Source organism: Zonotrichia albicollis, chromosome 37 (genome assembly GCF_047830755.1).
Source record: "Zonotrichia albicollis isolate bZonAlb1 chromosome 37, bZonAlb1.hap1, whole genome shotgun sequence".
Lineage (NCBI taxonomy): Eukaryota > Metazoa > Chordata > Aves > Passeriformes > Passerellidae > Zonotrichia > Zonotrichia albicollis.
The window spans coordinates 2,999,388-3,008,497 of record NC_133855.1 but is presented as its reverse complement, the minus strand read 5'-3'; positions in this window follow the sequence as shown (position 1 = coordinate 3,008,497).

Genomic DNA, 9,110 nt, shown 5'->3' with positions numbered 1-9,110 from the left:
GGGACAATTGTGACGCTGTGGGACCCAGTAGAAGCAAGGGGCCAGTGTGACACAGCTGGGCCTCATGCAGCCAAGGGGCCACTGGGATCCTGAGGAGCCCAAAAGAACCAAGGGTCCATTTTGGCACTCTGCAGCTGTGGAGACCCTGAGAGGCATTCCCCGGGTTAGGGAGACACAAGAAACTTCCCTCAAAAGCTGTTTGACCCCATTGGCTCCTTCCCCTTGTTCTGTGTCCCTCAGCCACTCCCTCCCTATTCCCCCATTGGCCCCATCTTTGTACTGCCCCCATGGCACTGATCAGCCCCTTCCTCTGGAGATACAGAAACCTAGACTTCCCCCAGGAGTCCTGCCTTGTGACCCTGAACATCTCACTGCACGGCTGAATTAAGCATCTGTGGGTACTATGCTAAGGCCCTTTTTGCTTCCCTACCCTGGACTTTATTAGCAGCTATTGCGGCTGCAGCAATGGCCCATTATGGCAGTGTGGATCCAAGGACATCATGGTGACACTATGAGACCTCATGGATCCAAGGGGCCATTGTGACACTGAAGAACTTCATGGAACCCAGGGTCCATTGTGACACAGTAGGGCCTCATTGGAACCAAGGAACCATTGCTTACAGTACAGAAACTCATGGAAACAAGGTGCCATGGTGACACAGCAGGCCACATGGAACCCAGGAGACCAGTGACATTTAGGGACCTCATTTCTGGAGGGTCCATTATGACACTGCAGAAACAAGGAGACCATTGTTGATGTTATGGAAGCTCATGGAACCAAGTAGCCATTGTGACACTCCAGGGCCTTGTTGAACCAGGCAGACCATGGTGACACCACAGAACCTCATGGCACTGAGGGTTTAATTGTGGCATAGCAGGGGCCATGGAGCCAGTTGTCCATTGTGACAGTGTGGATCTGTGGAGACCATGGTGACACCATGGAAGCTTATGGAACAATGGGTCAATTGTGACACAGCAAGGTCTCATGGAACCAAGGAGACCTTTCTGAAATCATGGAACCCTGTGGAACCAAGGGTCCATTGTTACAGTCCAGAGCCAAGGAGACCATTGTTGACAGTACAGAACCTCACGGGAACAAGATTCCATTGTTATGCAGTGGGGCTTCATGGAACCAAGGAACCACTGTGACAGAGCAAGGCCACATGAAACCAATGGTCCATGGAGATACTGTGGATCCAAGGAGATCATGGTGATGCTATGGAACCTCGTGGAGCCAAGGGGCCATTGTGACACTGTGGGGCCCCATGAAACCAAATATTCATGGTGACACAGCGGGGCTGCTTGTGACCAATTGTCCATTGTGACACTGCAGATCCAAGAGACCAGGGTGACACTGTGGGAGTTGATGGAACCAAGGGGCTGTTGTGACACACCAAGGCCTCGTGGAACCAAGGAGAGCATTGTGGCAGTGCAGAACCAAGGAGGCGATTTTGGCAGTATGGAACCCAATGGAACCAAGGTCCATTGTTCTATAGCAGGGCTGTGGAGAGTTTTATTAATAGTTGGTTAGCTGAGAAAGGCCATACTGACATAATGCCGCTGGTTAAGCTAAGAGAGGGAAATCAGCAGTCAGCAAGCTGAAAGAAGATGTCAGCAATTAGCAATCAGTGACCTTGCTGCAACATGAGGAAAGGGAGTAGAGATTATTCCTGAATATCTCCTAAGAATATGTAGAATGTATCAAACGTAGAACCATAGGAATGCAGAAGTAGGTGTAGCTGCTGATATGTAACTAACCAATCCTGAGCTCAACTTTTGCAATATGCCTGAAGTTCATTATGAACTGTATTTAACCCGCTGTACTGATCAATAAAAACGGGGCTTGTGATGATCAATTGATTTCCTGGTCTCCTTCCTTCGTCAAATGGTGGAGAATGCGGGCAACGCTGCGGGCAATGATGCGGGCAACAATGAGGCAACGTTGAACCTCTGTCCTTTTTTCTCGGATTACAAAGAGAAAGGGAACTCGCCACGGTCGAGGAAGTTATGTGAGGGTCCCTGCAGCCGGGACGGTGCCGGATTTTTAAAAAAGCACCCTTGAGGATCACAACGGTGACTCAAGCCATCTACGTGTCGCAGGAGCCTGGAGAGCTGCAACAGTGCGCACTGATTAATAGGTATGGATAGGCAAGCGGCATACGATCTCTTCTCCTCATATTTAGAAAGGCGAGGAGTAAAAGAGATAGATATATAAAAGGAATTACCGGGGGTATTAGCTTACGGCCATGCTAGAGGTATATTTAGTAACCCACACACAGTTCATGAGCTATCAGAATGGAAAAAGTTTGGGGAAATAGTATTGGATACAGTATTAGACGGTGATAAGTCAGCTAAAAAATTCGGGAAGTTATGGCGGGTGGTGTATAATGCGTTACTTCAGCAGGTCTCTGAGAGAAAGGCAGCAGAAATGGTGACAGAAGCTCATAAGAGGAATATAGGATATGGTCGTGAGGATGACCCTTTAGCACCTTCTGTAATTAAGATACTTATGCCTAAGAGTCCCCAGCATAGTGGTGTGGAGGATTTGCCTATAGACATAGCGGAACCGTCTGCACCTCCCTTGTCAGAGGGGGGAGGCGAGTCGGATGGGGGAGGTAAGAGCAAACCAGCTTTGCCTCCGCCGCCGGCTTCAGGCGGGTTGGATGGTGGGGGTGGGAGCAAGCGAGCTTCGCCTCTGCCTCCAGCTTTGCCTCCGCCGCTACCCCCGAGCAGGCCGGCTCCGGTTACAGCTCCAGCGGGGGGGCCGCTTCCCCCGCGCGAGCCGGCTCCGCTCGAGCCAGCTCCGGTTTCACTGTCAGCTCCGGCGAGGGGGTCGCCTCCCCCGCACGAGCCAGCCTCTGCTTCACCGCTTTCCCTGTGTGAAAACTCGGTGTCTGCACCGAAATGCCGGCAGCATAGCACCCCCAAAGAGCCAGCTCCCATCCCAGGGGCACACCGTGATCTATGGGGGGAAATGGCTAATCAAAGGAGGGAAACTTGGGCTGCTGTGGCAAAAGAATTAATGCAAATGGGGGATGGCGAGGCAGTGAAAATAGCTTCTAGCCTTGCATGTCCGGTTACAGACACACCACAGTATGATGCACAAGGGAACCTTACGCATAATATAGCAGCATATTCTCCCTTAGATTGGAAGTTGTTAACCCAGCTACGTTCCACGGTTAGTCAGTTTGGAGTAAAAAGTGAACCTGTTAAGCAAATGTTAGATTATCTTTTTAATACTCAGATGTTATGCCCAAATGATTTAAGAGGAATAGTGCGTTTAATATTCACTCAACATCAACAGTTATTGTTTAATGCACATTGGCAAGCGTTAGTAAACGAATCAGTTGCTGTACAACGAGCTCAGGGAGACCCATTACATGGGGTAACAATGGATGAGCTCATGGGCTTAGGGGCATATTTGCGTACAGAGGCACAGATGATATCGGGACCGGATAAGCTTAGAGAGGCTATGCGATTAGTGCGTGCAGCAATAGATATGGTTAAAGAGCCAGAGGGGTTGCCAACTTATATGGGTATTAAGCAAGGTAGAGAAGAATCATTTGGAAATTTTATCGATAGGGTAGCTATTGCTGTAGATCGGGCCGGTGTGGCAGACTACCTTAAGGGGGCGCTATTGAAGCAGTGTGCCTTGCAAAATAGTAATCCAGCAACCCAAAGAGTGTTAGCTACTTTAGGAGCAAATTGGACCATTGAGGAAGCATTAGAGCGAATGGCATTAATGCCAACGGCTTCGCAGGCATTCATAGCAGAAGCTCTAAAGGAATTAGGATTGGGGTTACAAAAGCAGACAGAGTCTAATCAGAATCAGGTGTTAGCTGCTCTTGCTCCTCTCCGAAGCGGCTCACTGGCATTCACGCAAGGAGGTTCAAAGCCATTTATCAAGTGTTACCGGTGCGGCAATGAGGGACACACACGCCGAGCCTGCAGAGCAACTGGTATATGGTGTCAACACTGCCGATCCAGCTCCCACAATACCACAGCTTGTAGGCGGTGGTCGGGAAACCATCAGCGGAGCGCGCTTCACGGGGGCCGCGCCCAGACACAAGTTGCCGCCGTGACATCGGAGACACCAGCTGCCGCAACATTGCTGCCACCTCCTGTCTGCAACCCGCAACAACAGGGAGCCTCGGTTTGGACTTATCAATAGCAGTAGACGTCACACGAATGACGAATCGGCCTGAGAAGGTACCAACTGGAGTAAAGGGTCCTCTTATATTAAATGGACAAACATGTGGAGCATTATTATTAGGACGCTCTTCTACAACTATGTTGGGATGATTTGTTTTGCATGGAGTTATTGATGCAGACTTTACAGGGGAAATACAAATCATGGCTTACACCCTTTATCCTCCAATTAAAATAACAAAAGGACAACGTATTGCACAATTGGAACCACTATCACAAATGACATCGGGAACACGGGATGAAAAAGGTTTTGGCTCTACTGGTGTTACACTTTTAACTGTGGATTTACAAAATAGACCAAAGCAAGAAGTTGAAATTACTTATGGGCATCAAAGCATAACCCTTTATGGATTATTGGATACAGGAGCAGATACCAGCATTATTTCTCCAGAAGCATGGCCACAACATTGGCCTCTATTCCCATCAGCAAACATGCTTACAGGAGTAGGAGGATTTACATTGGCAAGCAGGTCACCTTCCTTGTCTGTGTGCATTGAGGATCAACAAATATCTGCTGTGTTTTCAATTGTGCAACTTCCTCCTACAGTCTCCTGTTTAATTGGAAGGGACATTTTAACACAATTGGGAGTGGTGTTTTAACTAATCAGCACCCTTTGGGGTAATTGCCATTGCTTGGACTTTCCCCATTCCACTCACCTGGAAAACAGATACACCGGTGATGGTTAAGCAATGGCCACTAAAAGGGGAAAGCCTTATGCATGCTCATGAATTAGTAGAGGAACAATATTCAAAGGGACATTTACAACTTTCCACGAGCCCTTGGAATACACCTATTTTTGTGATCAAAAACAAATCAGGGAAATACAGTTTAATACATGATTTGCGGGCTGTAAATGACCAAATGGAACCTATGGGGGCCTTACAGCCTGGTCTTCCAAATCCAGCTATGATTCCAGAACACTGGCCACTCTTAATTATTGACCTAAAGGATTGTTTCTTCACCATTGCCCTGCATCCTAATGATATGAAGAGATTTGCTTTTACTTTACCAGCAATAAATTGTGGAGAACCAGATAAAAGATTTGAATGGATATCTCTTCCACAGGGCATGCGTAATTCTCCCACTTTATGTCAGCTTTATGTTGATACAGCATTACAGCCACTACGTCGCAGATGGCCAGCAACTATAATATATCATTACATGGACGATATTTTGTTTGCACAGCAACAACCATTTTCCTCTTTGCAGATTGACATTATTAAAAATACTCTTGCTGCATATTCACTTGTTATTGCTTCAGAGAAAATTCAAACTACAAAGCCCTGGAAATATTTGGGATGGACTTTGATGGATCAAATAGTGATACCTCAAAAATTGGAATTACAATTGGACATTAAGACTCTACATGATGCACAGAAGTTGCTGGGAGACTTACAGTGGCTAAAACCTATTGTGGGAATACCAAATCATTTGTTAGAAGCCTGACGGCCTTTATTAAAGGGTGTTGACCCTACTACTCCTCTATACCTGACAAAGGAGCATCGTCTTGCCTTGCAGCAAATCAGTAACTGTGTACAACAGGGGTACGTGTCTCGTCGACAACTCAACCACCCTATTGACCTTACTATCTGGAATAGCCCTTGCCACCTGCTTGGTGCTCTCTCTCAACAACAAAAGAAAACAGGGGAGATACGGGTGTTGGAATGGTTGTCTCCACCATTACAGCATAAGAAAACAATATGTTCAAAAATTGAACAATTGGCTGCATTAATCAAAAAGGAGCGTCTCAGAATTCTTGAAGTGGATGGTAGAGAACCTGCTACCATTAGATTGCCTATGGAAAAGAAACCTTGGACTGGTACCTGATTAATTTGAAGGATTTACAGGAAGCATTATTGACATCGTCTGCAAAAGTAGATACCAGCAAATTAGTGCCTAAAGTTTTGCAATGGATGACAGAATGGAACTGGATTACTCGACCCTTGAGAGAAGAACGCCCTATAGAAGGAGCTATTACAGCCTTTACAGATGGAGGAAAGAAATCAAGGCGTGCTGCTGTCACTTGGCAAGAAAAAGGACAATGGAAACATCAAATCATCACAGCAGACCCTGCGGATAGTTTACAAACTTTGGAATTGTTAGCAGTAGTATGGGCAGTATCTACCTTACAGGAGCCTTTAAATGTGGTTACAGACTCTATGTACGTTGCAGGAGTAGTCAGACGAATAGAGGAAGCAGCAATTAAGGAAGTGAATAATAAACGATTGTATGAGCTGTTGGTACAATTAAGGAAAGCTCTACGGGAGAGAAATGCAGCGTATTCGGTGATTCATATCAGGAGCCATAAATGGTCTGAAGGTTTAGGAGAAGGAAATGAACGTGCAGATAAATTGGTTACCCTACCCATTGATAACTCTTGTCCTATTGATAAGCATACATTGGCCAGAGAAGCACATAGTAGATATCATCAAAATGCAAAAGGATTAGCAAAGCAATTTGAATTGAGTTTGTCAGAAGCTAAGGCTATTGTCAGAACATGTCCAACATGTAGTTATCATAATGGTGGAATAGGCTTAGGCATTGGAGTTAATCCTCGGGGTTTAGAAATAAATGAGAAATGGCAAATGGATGTTACACATATTGCCAGATTTGGTAAAGTCAAATGTGTGCACGTCACTATAGACACGTATAGTCATTACATATGGGCTACGGCTCAGGCAGGAGAGAAAGCTATACATGTTATCAGACACCTGTTAAGTGGCTTCGCTCTCATGGGAGTTCCAAAGAGTATCAAAATGGATAATGCTCCAGCTTACGTGAGTGCTAGGGTTCAAAAATTTTTGAATCAGTGGTCAGTTAAGCATGTGACAGGTATTCCACACTCCCCTACTGGACAGGCAATAGTGGAAAGAGCAAACGGTACCCTTAAGCAATATATTGAAAAACATCAAGATTTGAGAGATCCACAAGCATGTTTAGCTAAGGTGTTGTATGTAATTAATCATTTATGTATTTTTGGGGAAGATGATACCCCTCCTGCAATTAAACATCATCCAAGGTCAGGTCAGGAAAATACTAAGGAAACAGAGGTCTGGGTTAAGTATAAGAACCCCAGTACAGGATTATGGGAAAAACCTGCAAAAGTATTATATTGGGGTCGGGGGTATCTTTGTGTTTCCTCACCTACAGGGCCTCTGTGGGTACCTGCTAAGTGGACTAAACCTGCTTTTGATGCAGCCTTTGGTGGACCGCCTCACGGAGGAGGACAAGGAGCGACTGGGGAAGAAACTGCTTCTGGTCCTATAACCGCTGCTGCTACAGCTGAAGGGATACTCGAAAGCGGTGGACAGAGCACTGACACACTACTGTCGGACAACCCAGGAGCTGATTGGTTTTATTGACTCATTATCAACTTTTCGTTTAACAAATCCAGCAAAGGAACATTGCCTTGACTGTCACGATCTGCATTGTGCTGCCTGGATAGCCCTACGTTGTGGGGGTTGTGATAGAACTTTTTGGTTAGAACAATCATTATTGTGGGATTTGTGGTGTCACACTTGTAAATACGAGCACCGGTGGGGTAAAAGTTGGCAAGATGAATTAAGGAGACAAACAGGGCAAAATGCGTATATAGCTCTAAGTCTTTATGAGTCTCCTGAACAGAAAATTCTTGCTTATTATCGATGGGAAGTACAACGTGTCGTGAATAGAATTAAGGTTCAAAGTAAATCACGCATAGTCTCTGTAAGGTGTAGGAAAGTAGTACCATTAACACAGCACTCATTTGTAGGGCCCTTCAAGGGAAATCCTGAAAGGGCACTAGACTGCTGCATTGAAAAGTTGCAGAAATTGAGTTTGCAAGTGGCAGGACCAGTAAAAGTAGGAGCAGCAAGATTGAAGATAGATAAGAAAAGGAAGGCAAAAAAGGGAACGACCTCGTATAAATAAGGCTATTGGTGATTGCTAATTAATTTTCTATGATTAGGACACTTTTACAGTTGTGGGACCCTCAGGAGGATATAGTTGTTGAGGAAGATAACGAACAAGAACTACGATTGCAAAATAAAATACGTCTTGTGCTAAAGAAAGACCTTGAGCTATTAGCCTCATATAGTAAAAAAGCTAAAGAGGCTTTGCAATCACCACCATTGAATTGGTTGCATTGGATTGAAGAGACAGACTTTTATACTGGTCCTTACTTACATTCACTTCCTTGTTATGTTTGCAAGAGGGATAATGATAAGTGCTATGCATGGGTAGCTTTGCATTGTGCGAATTGTAATCAGGTTTATTGGTATTCACAAAGGTCAATAGGATATTTATGGTGTATGCCTTGTTTTGGAAAGTGGATTCGAAATTTTATCTGGGTTAGAGCTCTTGAACAAAGTACTGGCCTGCCAGGACGGACAGGATTACAGCTTTTTGAGAGTGCAGAACAAGCAATTATAGCATATCTTAGGTGGAAGTTGCAGGAAACACTTAGAATATTTGAAATTACTAAAGCCTCACGCATCATAGCAGCTCGCTGTAAAGCTGATTTGCCTTCAAACTTATCTTACGCTATACCTGTAATCAAAGATGCTGATTTAGAATTAGATCAGTGTATTCAAAAATTGATTCAGCCTTACAATAGACAATCTAGCAAACCAGGGAAAAGACAGCGAAGAAAGGAAAAACAAAGCAAGCAGAAGAAAAAATGAGGTTTGTTCTTATTATATTGCTCAATGCTGTAGCAAGTGAAGCAGTAGAAATAACACGTTTTAGTCAGCCAAGAGAAAATTTATGGGTGACGCTTGCTAACCAAATTAACCAATCATCGCTTTGTCTTAGTCTTGGAGGAGTCACTAACCCATTTCGAACATGCCTGGTGGGACTTCCGGTGTGGTCTCCTGGAGAATTTTGCAGTTTGATAAAAAATCAAACTTTATGTATGCCTAGC